Consider the following 12,897-nt stretch of genomic DNA (forward strand, 5'->3'; position numbering starts at 1 on the left):
TCCCTCCCACCAAAAATTTTACACTTGCTTTTCCCCCTCACCAAAATCTGTAAAGGGGGACACCTTAATACGAAAATATAAGTAGGTTTATAATGAAAATTTTCAAGCAAAAAATAATTTTAAATGCATGCTGTTAAAAAAAAAAAGTAGGATATTTGTTAAAGGATCAGGTGTTTAACTTTTTCGGTTGTTGACGAGATGAAGACCTTTATTCTCTAGCGTAGCAGTTGCATGCAAAATTGGTAAAATTTCTCAAACAAACAGATTGTTTTTCAATTTCAGTGGACGAATCTACAAGCAGGCTTGCGGATAAGCAATTGCTGTTATATGAACATATGTGGACGAAGAAAATAAACCTTGTTGTCGTTTTTAAAATTAGTGCCTGTAGAAAATGCCGATGCAAAATCCCATGAAGAGAAAATTATTCAAGCATTTTCCGAAGATGGCATAGATATTTTTAATCTTAAAGAAAAATTTGTTGGATTTAGTTCGGACGGGGATGCAGTGTTTACTGGGAGAAACGAAGGTGTTTCTGCTCAAATTAGAAGAAATGTCAACTCGTGCCTAATTAGCGTACACTGCATGGCACATCGAATTGATCTTGTTTCTGGAAGAGTTTTTGGTGTTGTGAATGCTGTTCACAACTTTGAATGTTTGTTAGGCGAACTTTACAAGGTGTTCAGTAAGTCGTCTACATCTGCAACACTTAAAAGTATCGCGACAGTCAGAGATGCCTCAGGAAAATCAAAAGATTGTTTTACATACGTTGGATTTCAAACGAGAAGGATGCATTATTGGCAGTCTTTACATAATTTTCTTGTACAATGCAATTCCTACTTTTGGAGTATGAAAATGTATGAAAATACTGACCACTTCAACAGAGACAGTTTTAAACTGAGTGGTATTTACACACACACACAAACACACACACACACACACACACACACACACACACACACACACACACAAAAAAAAAACTGTTGGGGAAAAAGAACATTCTATTGCTCGGTTTTCTTCTGGATATTGCGTCCATTCTGTCTAATATTAGTAAAACGATGCAAATGGAAGCAGTTCTGTACAATGAAATAGAGAAAAAATTGACCCTACAATCCAAGCTCTGAGAGAAATGCGTATGAAAGATGATGTCTACCAAAGTCTTTGTAAAGATAAGTATTTAGTGCACTGCAGACAAGCATCTGATACAGGGAGTGATGATAGTGAATTTGATCAAATAAGGGGGCAGGTAATCCAGGGTTTAATAGACGAAGTGGAACTTTTAATGATGTGCTAAAGTGCTTTTCAATGTTTGAAAATAAAGATCGTAATAGCCTGAGTGGTTTATACGGTAACGTAGACGTATATAAAGCAGCTTAATTGTTTGGATTGAATCTTGATACTGCAGTGTCAGAATGATTTGGTTTGATTTAGTTTAACGTCCCACGGCTATGCCTGCTAGGCTAAAGGAGACGTGGACCTACTGATTATAATAGAATCAGAATCACTTTGGTCGTTGAGCTGTATCCCACCGTGGAACCAGGGACCACGCTAACCGAAGTCAAGCGTGCAAGCTAATAGACCATGCGGGTGTTCTACAGTGTCAGAATGGAGAGGGTACAAGTCAGGTTCTAAGTCGGTAAATGATTTTCAAGTTCTTAAAGCCTTCGCGGAAAGTTCGTTCTGTACCATTATCAACTGCTGCCTGTGAACGTGGATTCAGTGTTGTTCATATTAAAAGTTCCGAAAGAAACCGTATGTTGGCGAGTACTTTGCAATCTTTATTGATAATTAAACTCAGTGGATTTCCTTTAAAATTATGGGATGCTATTACTGCTGCTCATACGTGGGTTTCTTCTGGCCATCACATGTTGAACTCTCGTTACACACGGAAAGAAAGTGAAATTTAATCTTAAAAATTTTCTCTAATGTAAGATACGTTATTGCAAACTATATTTTAGACCTATAAATACAGTAACACAATCATTCGATACTCGTATTATTGTGGCTCTCTTCGGTCGTCTAGTGGCTAGCAACCGCGCACCATCTTCGGTGCACGGGATCCTGGGTTCGATTCCCGGTGGAAGCGCCTTACAAAAATTTGAACGATTACCGTAGTTAGGATTCCACCTTAAACTGTAGGTCCACATCTCATAGCCTCGATGCTGAAAAGGGTAATTAAACTTAAATCAGCAAATCAATCGTATTATAGCGTTTGCGCTTTTATTTTCTAAAGTTTAACGTCCTACGAATATTCACCAAGGCTAAGGAAGACCTTCATGATGAGACGAATTATAATGGTAGATTAAGATAGTGGAAGGAAGCGGGAGGATCCCGAGAAACCTCCCACACAATTGTTTGTATACCACAAGCAGAATTTGGTGCTAGCTAGGATCCAACCATTGATCCCATGCACCTGAGGTGAGCGCTCTACCACTGAGGCAACACGGCTTTTTGTTGTCTATCAAGTATTTGTATTGAAATCATATCTTATTTATAATAATATATTGTTGCAAATAATACAATATAGATACATAGTATTACTTAGACTTACAAAGGTGACCGTATCTGAACGATCAAACTGAAACACTACGTACGTAGCGAAGAAACGAAAATTTCATAAAAAACAATAAAAACTATAGGGCTACTCTGACTCTACAGCTCATGAGGATCTATGGCTGGCCAGGTGGAGCGCTTCAAGTTAGTAGTTCTAATGTTTGGTTAGGACATCGGTTTTACCGCTATTTTCGTGAATGCAGTCTTCAATATGATGGTAAACACAAGGATACTGTGCTCCCAAAAGAGTCTAGGTCTAATCCCGGACCATACCAACACCCTCTTATAATGAGTTACATTATAAGAGGGTGTTGATCATACGCACCGAAGTGTATATTAAATGCAGTAGATAAGTTACCAATTTTGGGTAAATGAATAAATAACATTAAAGTATTTTTGGGTTAAATTCCAAAGTTGGGCGTCCGTTCCCAGCAAATTTTTTAAAGTTTACAGGAAAGATATGGATAATTTGATCGTTTGTGTGCTTGATAATACATGATAGTCTCGAAAAATCTGTTTATTTGTTATATATAAGCGGTTATATACATGGGACTATACGGCGAGCGGAGGGAACTACTTGGCGCAAGGTAACTGAACAGTTGCATTGTGGGAAAGAAACGAGCATTTATGTTATCAACATGGCGATTGTACAAGGGCAATGAACTAACAGTTTTAACATTTGTGAAGCAATACGTTGATAACGAGCAAAATCTTTTAAAAGTTTGTGAAGAGCACGGATGAATGAACCTAATAACAAATTTCAGAAAGTGTGTAAAGGAGATAACAGCGGAAAAACGTGGCGAAAGCGGACGCCCAACTTCGGAATAAATGCCGTATTTTTAAATAACAATGACGACTAGTTTGAACATTTATTATTATTATTGTTATTATTATTATTATTATTATTAGTAATAATAATAATAATAATAATAATAATAATAATAATAATAATAATAATAATAATAATAATCCATTAATATTTCAATTTTTTGGAGGCTCCACGAAGCATTAGTGTGGATCGCTGAACTTCTTCCCTCACACCATTTTCAAATGATTTCGCACCCTGCCCTTAATTCAAGTACGGTCAATCGTAATGATTGTGTTAACATCAGTAATTTTGTTCCTCGACTGAGAATGAAATCCAGGGCTACGTACAGCCAGGTTACATGGGAGAACAGAAAAGATACTGTATATTTCTAAAAAGCGAAATTAATCACGACATTCTTCTACTGTAGGCAATATTGGAAAACAATATAACGAAGTTCCAATTCCTGTACCATATTTAATTTTGTGCGAGCGGTCCCGGGCTCGATTCCCGGTGGGGGCACTCGGTCGAAAAAGTGTGAAACGCTTTTTCAGGCCAGCCACCCTGAATGAGGTTTCCCTCATTCACACCAGGCAAATGCCGGGGTGGTACCTAACTTATAGGTCCCAGGCCGCTTCCCTCCTTCCCTTTCCCTGGATTGTGTGCTCGCCGAGGGACATCATCCCTCAAAACGTGAAGGGCTAAATGGCCTTTGATGCCGAAAGCCCAGAAATCTAAATCCTAATACTATTTAATTTTGTTCTTTTAGTTTTTAAACTATGCATTTTGATTTAACTTCCTAAATAACATTATCTTCTTTTTGTAATTTCTCTATAATGCTGACCTTCCTACAAGAAACAGTTGGCTATTGACCAATCACAGTGTATTTCCAAACATCCAAAAATAAAAATAGCAGAACGAAACAATACTAGCAAAATGATATTTTAGGTAAGTTTTGACAACAAATATTGAAAAAGAGAAATACAAAATGCACGCACACACACACATGAAATATATTATTCTATACGTAGTTTAATATTTGCGTTTAAAACAGATGTTTTCTTAACTTATATTTAAGAACGAAAACGTACCGGTATTTATTGCTAAAGACTTGCTTTTTCTGTATTTTTTTAAAAAACTGTTTCGTTCATTTTTATTTTAAAACGAAATATTAGAAGTAAATAGTAAGGCTATATATTCGCAAGCCATATTTTGCTAGAAGTTTCTATAAAATTTCGTGGAAATTGAATTGATATAAGATAATTAAATTATCAAAAGTAATACAGGTAAATAAATAATTGATAATACTTAACAAACAAACGATTATGTACCGTTTTATTACTGTGCTTCAGCTACGAACTTTCCCCCCCTCTAGTCAGGAATAAGTACAAGGGTTAAAAAATGAAGCAGGAAAAACTTTTCGTTTCAGATGATTTAATATGCCACTCAAATCGATATACTTCTTTGTCAAATTCTGCGAAACATAACTCCTGTGCCATTGATCGCAAATTATACTTTGCCTTAACGCAAACGGAATGGGTGCAGTGTTACTATACGGATCCACAGATTGTAAAATGTACAGAGAAATTTATGCAAGTCTTTAATTTGCCCATTTTATGTCGAGAACAGAAGTCATAAAGTCCTGCGGGGCTTCTAACTCGTTCCTACTACTACTCCTAGTACTACTTCTACTACTACATATACTATTGATCTGTACTGCACGACGGAATGTTCTCCATTATCTATAGAAGAAAAACATGTTATGGACAGCATGTAGTCTATGTACGATATATCCATCTTCTCAAACGTATGGAGTTATGGACATCGTATATATACCGGTATGGAATCCATTCTTAATTATCTATTTTTAGTAGTTTACGTTGTGCCGAACAGTGACTGGAACCGGTACCATATAGTATAAGTGGTGTTAGTAGTAGTAGTAAGAGTTTGGGTTCTGTTCTCGACATAAAATGGGCAAATTAAAGACTGTTCGAGACAATGTATGCTCTTGCCCAGGAAACTTAGACATACGCTATATATAAAAATACAGTAAAAGTGCACTTTGATCAGAACAAGCGACTTTTGTCACGGGATGTGGCATTGGAAGGGGTCCATGTTCCGTTAAGGGGGTCCAAAACTACACTGGACCCCCTTAAGCTAAGCTAACCTATCCTAACCTGACCTAACTTAACCTAACCTACCTAACCTAACCTAATAGAACCTCCTAATATAACGTTATATTGTGTAATCAAACGAAAATCAATAGAAAGAAATGATGTCAAAGACACTGGACCCCCTTAACGGAACATTGACCGGGGAAGGTTCTACAACACATGTCTCCCATTAGGTTAGTAGCTAGATTTGTTCCTTCCTGCACCAAAGTTTAATATTTAATTCACATAATGTTGCCGAGCGAGCGTTAGCGAGTGAAGACGTGTTAGTGCCCCGCAGGGCCAATTGTTTTCCGTCTTTTTTACAGTTAAATGGGAAGGAGAACCTGTGTTCTAGTTTTTGCCAATTGGAGGAATAGACTCAATGTCATTTGTACGTAATAGGTTTGGTCAGTTTACGTTAAGGTAGGTTTTGGCTCCTATGAATGTTCTGCTCAAAGTGCACTTTTGCCAGTCATACCTTTCATACAAACCATGCGCATCCTAAAAACAAACAAACAAACAAACAAAATACTTGTGCAAAATGTAAAGTATTAAACTTCGTAGAATGTAATGTCCTAAGAAAGAAAAAAAATTCTTCCAGACTGAAAGTATATCCGCAATCAGTAGTGCTTAGTATTTGTCTTTATAATTTCGCTTGAAATGCCTTAAAGCCGATATTCTATTTGTCCCTTTACGCTTTATGCACATTCTACAGTACGTTATGTCGATAGATCGCTATGCATATAAATGTGTGATAATTATAGGCATTTGGGCTATGTCGCCGGACTAAGCAAAAATCGAAAAATATACTAAATTAGGGTAGATTAAGTAAGGTTATTTAGTTAGTTTAGCGTAGGTTGAGTTAGAAGTTACTTACATTCAAAACAGAGGACTGTAAACTTTTCGAATTTCGAGTAGAAAATCATGTAAAATTGTTGCGGGAGGTTTCCTTTCCTTAAAAAATACTCCACTAAATGATCTTCGAAATGCTATTTCTTCCTCCCCAACGCTGGTATACTATACTTGATCTGTCGCTACCTGTTTTCCACTACTTATGTGTGGTCAAACAGCTGTTTTCCACCTAAAATTTCTTGCTCCTTTCTGTAAACATCACTAGTACAAATAATTTTGATGCTGTGGTTAACACGCGCGTGTCTATAACCTTCGTTATTCAAACGCTCAAGTGATTTGAAACTATCTGAACATATCAGAAACAACCAACAACCACCACTTACTAAACTTCAACTAATCTCCTTAATAGATTTTTACTCACTCTTCCTCAAAAAACCAAAATAAATTCTCTAATTTACCCGGTAAATTTCCTAACATTGGTCCGGCGATACAGGAGTTAACTCTATTTAGTGGAAGTATATTATAAAGAGGAATTAATGTTCAGAAATTATTTAATTCTTTTATTACTTGTACACGGATCATACGTTGTACCGTTTTAATCAGCAGTGCCTATAAAATGTTTTTTCTTAAAGATTGTATATTGTGACGAAACCGTGAACTTGCAGTCCCTTAGATAAAAAAAAAGTAAAATTATTAAGTTGGTATCCCGCTGAAATAAAGAAAATTTGAAACTTTGGTCTGTATTATGAAACAATGATGACTCAAATATATTTTCGAGAGAAAATCTTTAAAATTAATAGCAGAAAGGAACGAAATAATGCAAAAAGAAACGAACTATTTTGAGGTCGTGCTCTGCAAACAGTAGTAGCACGACAATGACGCAATCCTTTCCACTTTCGTTTTCATCGATCTCTTTTGAAAAGTACAATTAAAATGCCACTATTTCGATATTCAAATAACGAGCTGCAACTCGCGCACATTGCGAATGAAACAACACATACGTTAAGAAATGATTCGCAATATGAAAATACTCACTTCGGAAAGACACACACCCACATACAGACACAAAATCACCTGCGAACAATATCTCATGACTGACTAACTCAGAACAAGCACACATGCAACATGTGTCACACATTGTAAATTATTACAGCACCAATCAATCACAATTAAAACCATGAATCATCACAGAAGTATGCTAACAACTCACTCGCAACAAGGACAAAACACACCATCTCGAAGTACATATTAACTTGGGATCAAAAGACTCTCTGGAGTGAGAGAAATAATACAAGTCAGTAAGTAAACTTTATATTTAATTGAATACTGAACCTTTATATTAAATTTATTTTAATACGAACAAGTTAATAAAGGGGGAAGTAGTAAACAGTTACTCTAGCGAAGTGTGTATCCACTGAACAACAAAACGTTCCCACAAAATAGGAGCAAATGAAACAATAGACATTAATGACACTCTAAGGCAAGATTGACAAGGGAGGTTCGGAAGAAAGCACTTGCCTGCATAAGAACTAAGCATATCATTTCAAGATCAAGTTTTGCTGATTACAACAAGCTAATAAAATTTCTGTACAATGAGAACTTTTCGAGAGATTCAACGGTAAATGCAGGATTGCGCCTCATGGAGAGCTACCATTATTGTTCAGCTTTGATGGTTTGAACTTGGTACTGCTTGATCACTGGATTTCATTCATAGACAAATTGTCCATTGCAAGTTGGATGACGGATAGCAAAGACATAATGGTTAGAATATACCATAGAACTGCACACGATTTGTACAATCATTTGATGTGTTTGGATTCCGATCAATCAAAGACTATGGCAGGAGATTTGTACATAGTGGGACACATATTCATCCCGATGATATGATGTACCAACGAAACAATCAAATAAAGTTCGTGTCCATGTTAATAAATCAGTTCCGATCACCGCGATACATTGGATTCTTTCAGTTTGCGTTCCAAGAGGCAGGTTACAGGAAAAAATATATATATCTTTCGAATCGTCGAACTTGTTTTCCGCTTTTGTTACATGAACTGTTCTCTTGACGGATTCAACGTACTTGCACATGGTGTTCATGGTGCAAGGAAGTGATTTGCCTCCACGATTTCTTCAACAACAGTGATCAATTTTCAGCTCTAAACTATCATCATTGTGAACAATATAATGACTAATATTAAATAACAAACCCGTTAGTTATTGCAAAACAGTTTTTTTTTTTGTTATCTCTGATGGATTTAAATTCGTACGTCAATATTCGTTGCTAATAATGTATTTAATGCATTTAAATGCACATATAGAAGGCAATCTAGCATAATTGATGTCTGGTCGTTTAGAGGGGCTGATTGTGACACTGACCACTACCTGATAGCAGCGATAATTCGTGAGAGGTTATCATTGGATAAAGGTAATATTCATTGTCCGCAAACGGAGAGATCCCATTTAAAGAAATTAGAAGAGAGCCAGGTAAGTGAGAAATACGAGATTGAAGTTTCAAATAGATTCTCGGCTTTAGAAGATTCGGAGTGCACTAGTGTTGAGGATACCTGGATTGAAATTAGAGATAGCATTAAAATTTCAGCAAAAGAAAAGTTGGGACACGCGGAAATACATAGGAGAAAACCATGATTCGACCAGGAATGCATAAAACTAACAGAAGAGAGAACAGGCAAAATTACGCTGGCTACAAAATCCGAATGAAATGACTACACAAAATTTCGCAGATATCAGGCGGGAAACTTCCAAAACATTTAGAACAAAGAAACGCGATTTTCTGAAAGCTAACATTAAGGAACTTGAAGATAATAGTAAAAATAAAAACATACGGTATATGCATAAGGGAATCAAGGAATTTAAGAAAGGCTTTCAACCTCGTGCTTATATATTAAAGAAATCTGACGGTACAGTTCTCACTCACACGGATAGCATCTTAAATAGATGGAAAGATTTCTTTGACGATTTGCGTAACTCGCAACCAAAAACTAGTGTGCGTGGAGAGAAGGATACACACACCGAAGAACTGTATATTCCAGAACCCAACCAAATAGAAGTAGAAACCGCTATAAAGAAATTAAAGAAACACAAATCTCCGGGTATAGACGAAATTCCGGCTGAGCAGTCTGTATGGCTGCTAAACATGCTCGCTTACTCTGAGGGAAGAACATAGACTGAAAGTATTTGAGAACAAGATCCTGAGACGAATATTCGGACCTAAGAGGAACGGGAATGGGGAATGGCGGAAACTTCATAATGAGAAACTACATAATTTATATGGTTTACTCATCATTGTTAGAGTCGTCAAGTCTAGGAGGCTTTTGTGGGCGAGTCATGTAGCTAGAATGGAAGAAAGTAGAAACGCTTTCAAAGTCTTGACTGCAAGACCAATCGGAAAACGACCATTAGGAGGACCTAGGCGCAGATGGGAGGACAATATTAAGATGGATCTCGCAGAGATTGGAATACAAAGTAGAAACTGGATGCAGTTAGCTAAGGATAGAAGTCAGTGGAGAGCTTTTGTGAACGCGGCATTGAACCTCCGGGTTCCATATTCCATAGAGTTAGTTAGTTAGTTAAATGCACATATACTCAGTTTTTCATGTGAAGTTCCAAGTTCAATCTCTTAAACAGTTCTCAACCGTACATAAATTTTATTAGCTTGTTGTAATCAGTATGAATTGGTCCTTCATGTGAAATGCTTATTTATTCTGCAGGCGTGTGCTTTTCCCGAACTTCCTTTGTTAGTATAAATTACGTTAGATATTGAGGGGGAGAAGCCTCCTATACCCATCACAGGCTAAACAACAATAACATTACTATTGTAATATATATTTAAATATTTCTAACTATTTTAAAATAACGTGACACCAACGTGACTGAACTAGTCTCGTAACAATCCGCTTCAGAATAAAAATTAACGAACTGGACCTCCAAAATATTCATTACGAATATTTCGGCCAACATATCTGCTGTGCAATTAATCACATTAACTCACCGTATTCGCAGTATTGGGCATGGCTATAAATTCAGCAAAATTCGGCTCGAAATGCCGTAATTCAAAACATTGTATTTTATTAATAATTTTATATTTTATTAGGTATGCTTCAGAATGGGATTGCTTTCATTACGCACCGGAAGAAACGGAAGAACAGGCGAGTACAGATGAGAGAGGACAATGGGCAGGATTATTTGGATTTACTTTCTCATATTCCTTTTGGTAAGCTTGAAAAGTTTATAGTTGTTTTATTGTGATAATTTACATACGAAGTCCTCTTATGGTTGTTTTGTGTTAATTTCATTTCACTTCATTTTATTTTCATCCATAAGTCATACGTGAAGCTCGAAGGAAAACGAGCGTATGAATCGCACACGTCAGTAAATAAATACAAAGAAATAGTTATTACATACTAAACACCACGCTATTGTGTTATATGAGACAAAATTACACTATACAATCTACAAGCTGCATTTAGCAAACAGGTATTCATCTACAAATTAATAAAAACAACATTCTGAATAAAAACAATTTTCCAATAGATACTTCTTTGTAACTGATTTAAATACATTAATTGATTCAATGTTATGAATATCTTTAGTTAGGTTATATAATGTTGGACATAAGTATATGGGACAATTTTTAAACAATGCTGTACAGTGATTTTGAATGTGGAGATTTTCCCTATATCTAGCACTATTATGACAGTGAAGGTTTCCTTTATTGGCAAAGAATGTATTAAAATTTTGGTGCGTGAAAATTAATAACTTTAATACATAAACAATGGCAGTGGTAATATTTGTAGTCCTATAAAAAGAGTCCAACAAATATATGCATCTTTGTTTTAAAATGTCAGTGTAAGGTAGTAACTTATCTTTTAGGCGTCTTTTGAAAGGTTTGTATTTTACCTTCTCTGTACCTTGTGTTGAATAATCGCGCAAATGCGAGATCTGAATGCTACCCCAAACATTTATGTAAATTGTTCTAAATTGGTTACATCCTTCATAATTATGTTTTTACTTGTTGACATGAAATTAAGCCCTCTGGACACAGGTGAATTTGAGATCTATCACAAACATACATGTAAATACAATGCTTCTTCCGCAATTTAATGTCTACACTTTATGGAGCATGTCTGGCTTAGTAGGATGAAATTAAGGCCGAATAGGGTTATGACTGTGTGCATAGGTAGTCGCAAAAGTTATAAATTTTCCACTAAACAGTATTTAAACACTTTTGCTGTGTAATTCCTTATCTCACCTATATTAATTATATTCCTGCCTTGAAAAGTTCGTTTAGGTTACGTCACCGTAGGTATCGTGATTGATGACAAAATTTAAACTAGATAATAACTTCATTTTCGTTGGAGGAAACCATGCCAGGCACAATTTATTTTTGTAGTAGTTGACGAGAGGAGACAAGATGGTTAGCAGAATTTTTAAAGCTGACGCTAAGATAAAAGAAAAAAAAAAGAACACAAAGGGAAGTATCAAATGTGAAATACGTTAGTCTGTAACATCGGAAAGGAGGTGGTAGGCGTTTGAGTAGGTTCTGAAGATGCTGTTAGCACGGTGAGCTTTAATAATGATGTGTATAAAAAGGTGTGAAAGAGAGAAAAATTTACTTCTAAGGATTCAGCTACATGAAAAATCGCTATGAATATTGATGGAAAATCCATTATTTTATTTTAAATAAAGGAAAATCACACAAAGCAACAATTAGCATAAAAACTAAACAGTGAACAAGCACTAGACGATTGGGAGAACATTACATGTGTACTTACTTCTCAAATATGTCGAATCACCTTAAGTTAATTGATTTGTAGTAAGCAACTAAGTGGTTCATGTGTGTTTTAATTTTTACTAGTATATATTCTTGAAATCAGTTGAAGAATTTCAAAGAAGCTACATTTTAATTCTCGTTTTTAAGTGAATTAAAATCATTAAACCACCATACAAAGTGAATGAACGGTAATGCCATGATTTCCTAAGACAGTGAGATACAAAATTATCTTCGAAGTAATAGTAACCTTGATAAATGTTTCGCAGGCAGTTCATGTTCATACATTTCTGCGTCCGTCCATTATACGTGCCGTGTATGACATTCGATGAATGATAAAGCAGAGAACCTATTTATGTGAATTCAGAGTAGGCCGTAGTGTTTGTGGATCACCTTAAATCTTGAGTATTTTCATGTTGCCCTGCACATAGGGAAGGTTCTAGAACGCAGGTCCCCCATGTAAGTTAGTAGCTTGGTACCTTTCTGTACGACAGCTCAATACTTAATTCACAAAGCCGAGCGAGTGAAGGCGGGTTCGAAGCCCTGCAGGGCACGTTCTCTGTCTTATTACAACTCAATGGAGAAGGGGACCAGTGTTCTAGAACCCTTCCCTGCACACGTTTTACAAATTTTGTTACTTCATGTTCCTCTCTGGAGTATTACAGAACTGAATAAAAAAAAAAAATCGACGAATTCGTTTTCCTAAATTCTTATTATTATGACTATTGCATTTTTTGCGACTGACAATT

General features: G+C 35.9%; 1 protein-coding gene across 5 annotated transcripts in view; it reads left to right on the forward strand.

Moving 5' to 3' along the window:
- The first annotated feature begins 3,642 nt into the window (after window positions 1-3,642).
- Window positions 3,643-12,897, forward strand: part of LOC145691126 (uncharacterized) — a 29,902-nt gene continuing 20,647 nt past the window's right edge. The window contains exons 1-2 of one of the 5 annotated variants that reach the window (XM_081766851.1): window positions 3,643-4,303; window positions 10,472-10,591. The gene's annotated coding sequence lies outside the window, so the exon portion shown is untranslated. Of the gene's footprint in view, window positions 4,304-4,430; window positions 4,642-4,777; window positions 4,932-5,008; window positions 5,194-7,527; window positions 7,659-10,471; window positions 10,592-12,897 lie in introns of those variants that run through there. The other 4 variants (XM_081766852.1, XM_081766854.1, XM_081766853.1 and 1 more) reach the window with 4 other exon arrangements.

Source organism: Thermobia domestica, chromosome 7 (assembly GCF_964235325.1).
Source record: "Thermobia domestica chromosome 7, izTheDome1.hap1.1, whole genome shotgun sequence".
NCBI classification, from domain to species: Eukaryota; Metazoa; Arthropoda; class Insecta; order Zygentoma; family Lepismatidae; genus Thermobia; species Thermobia domestica.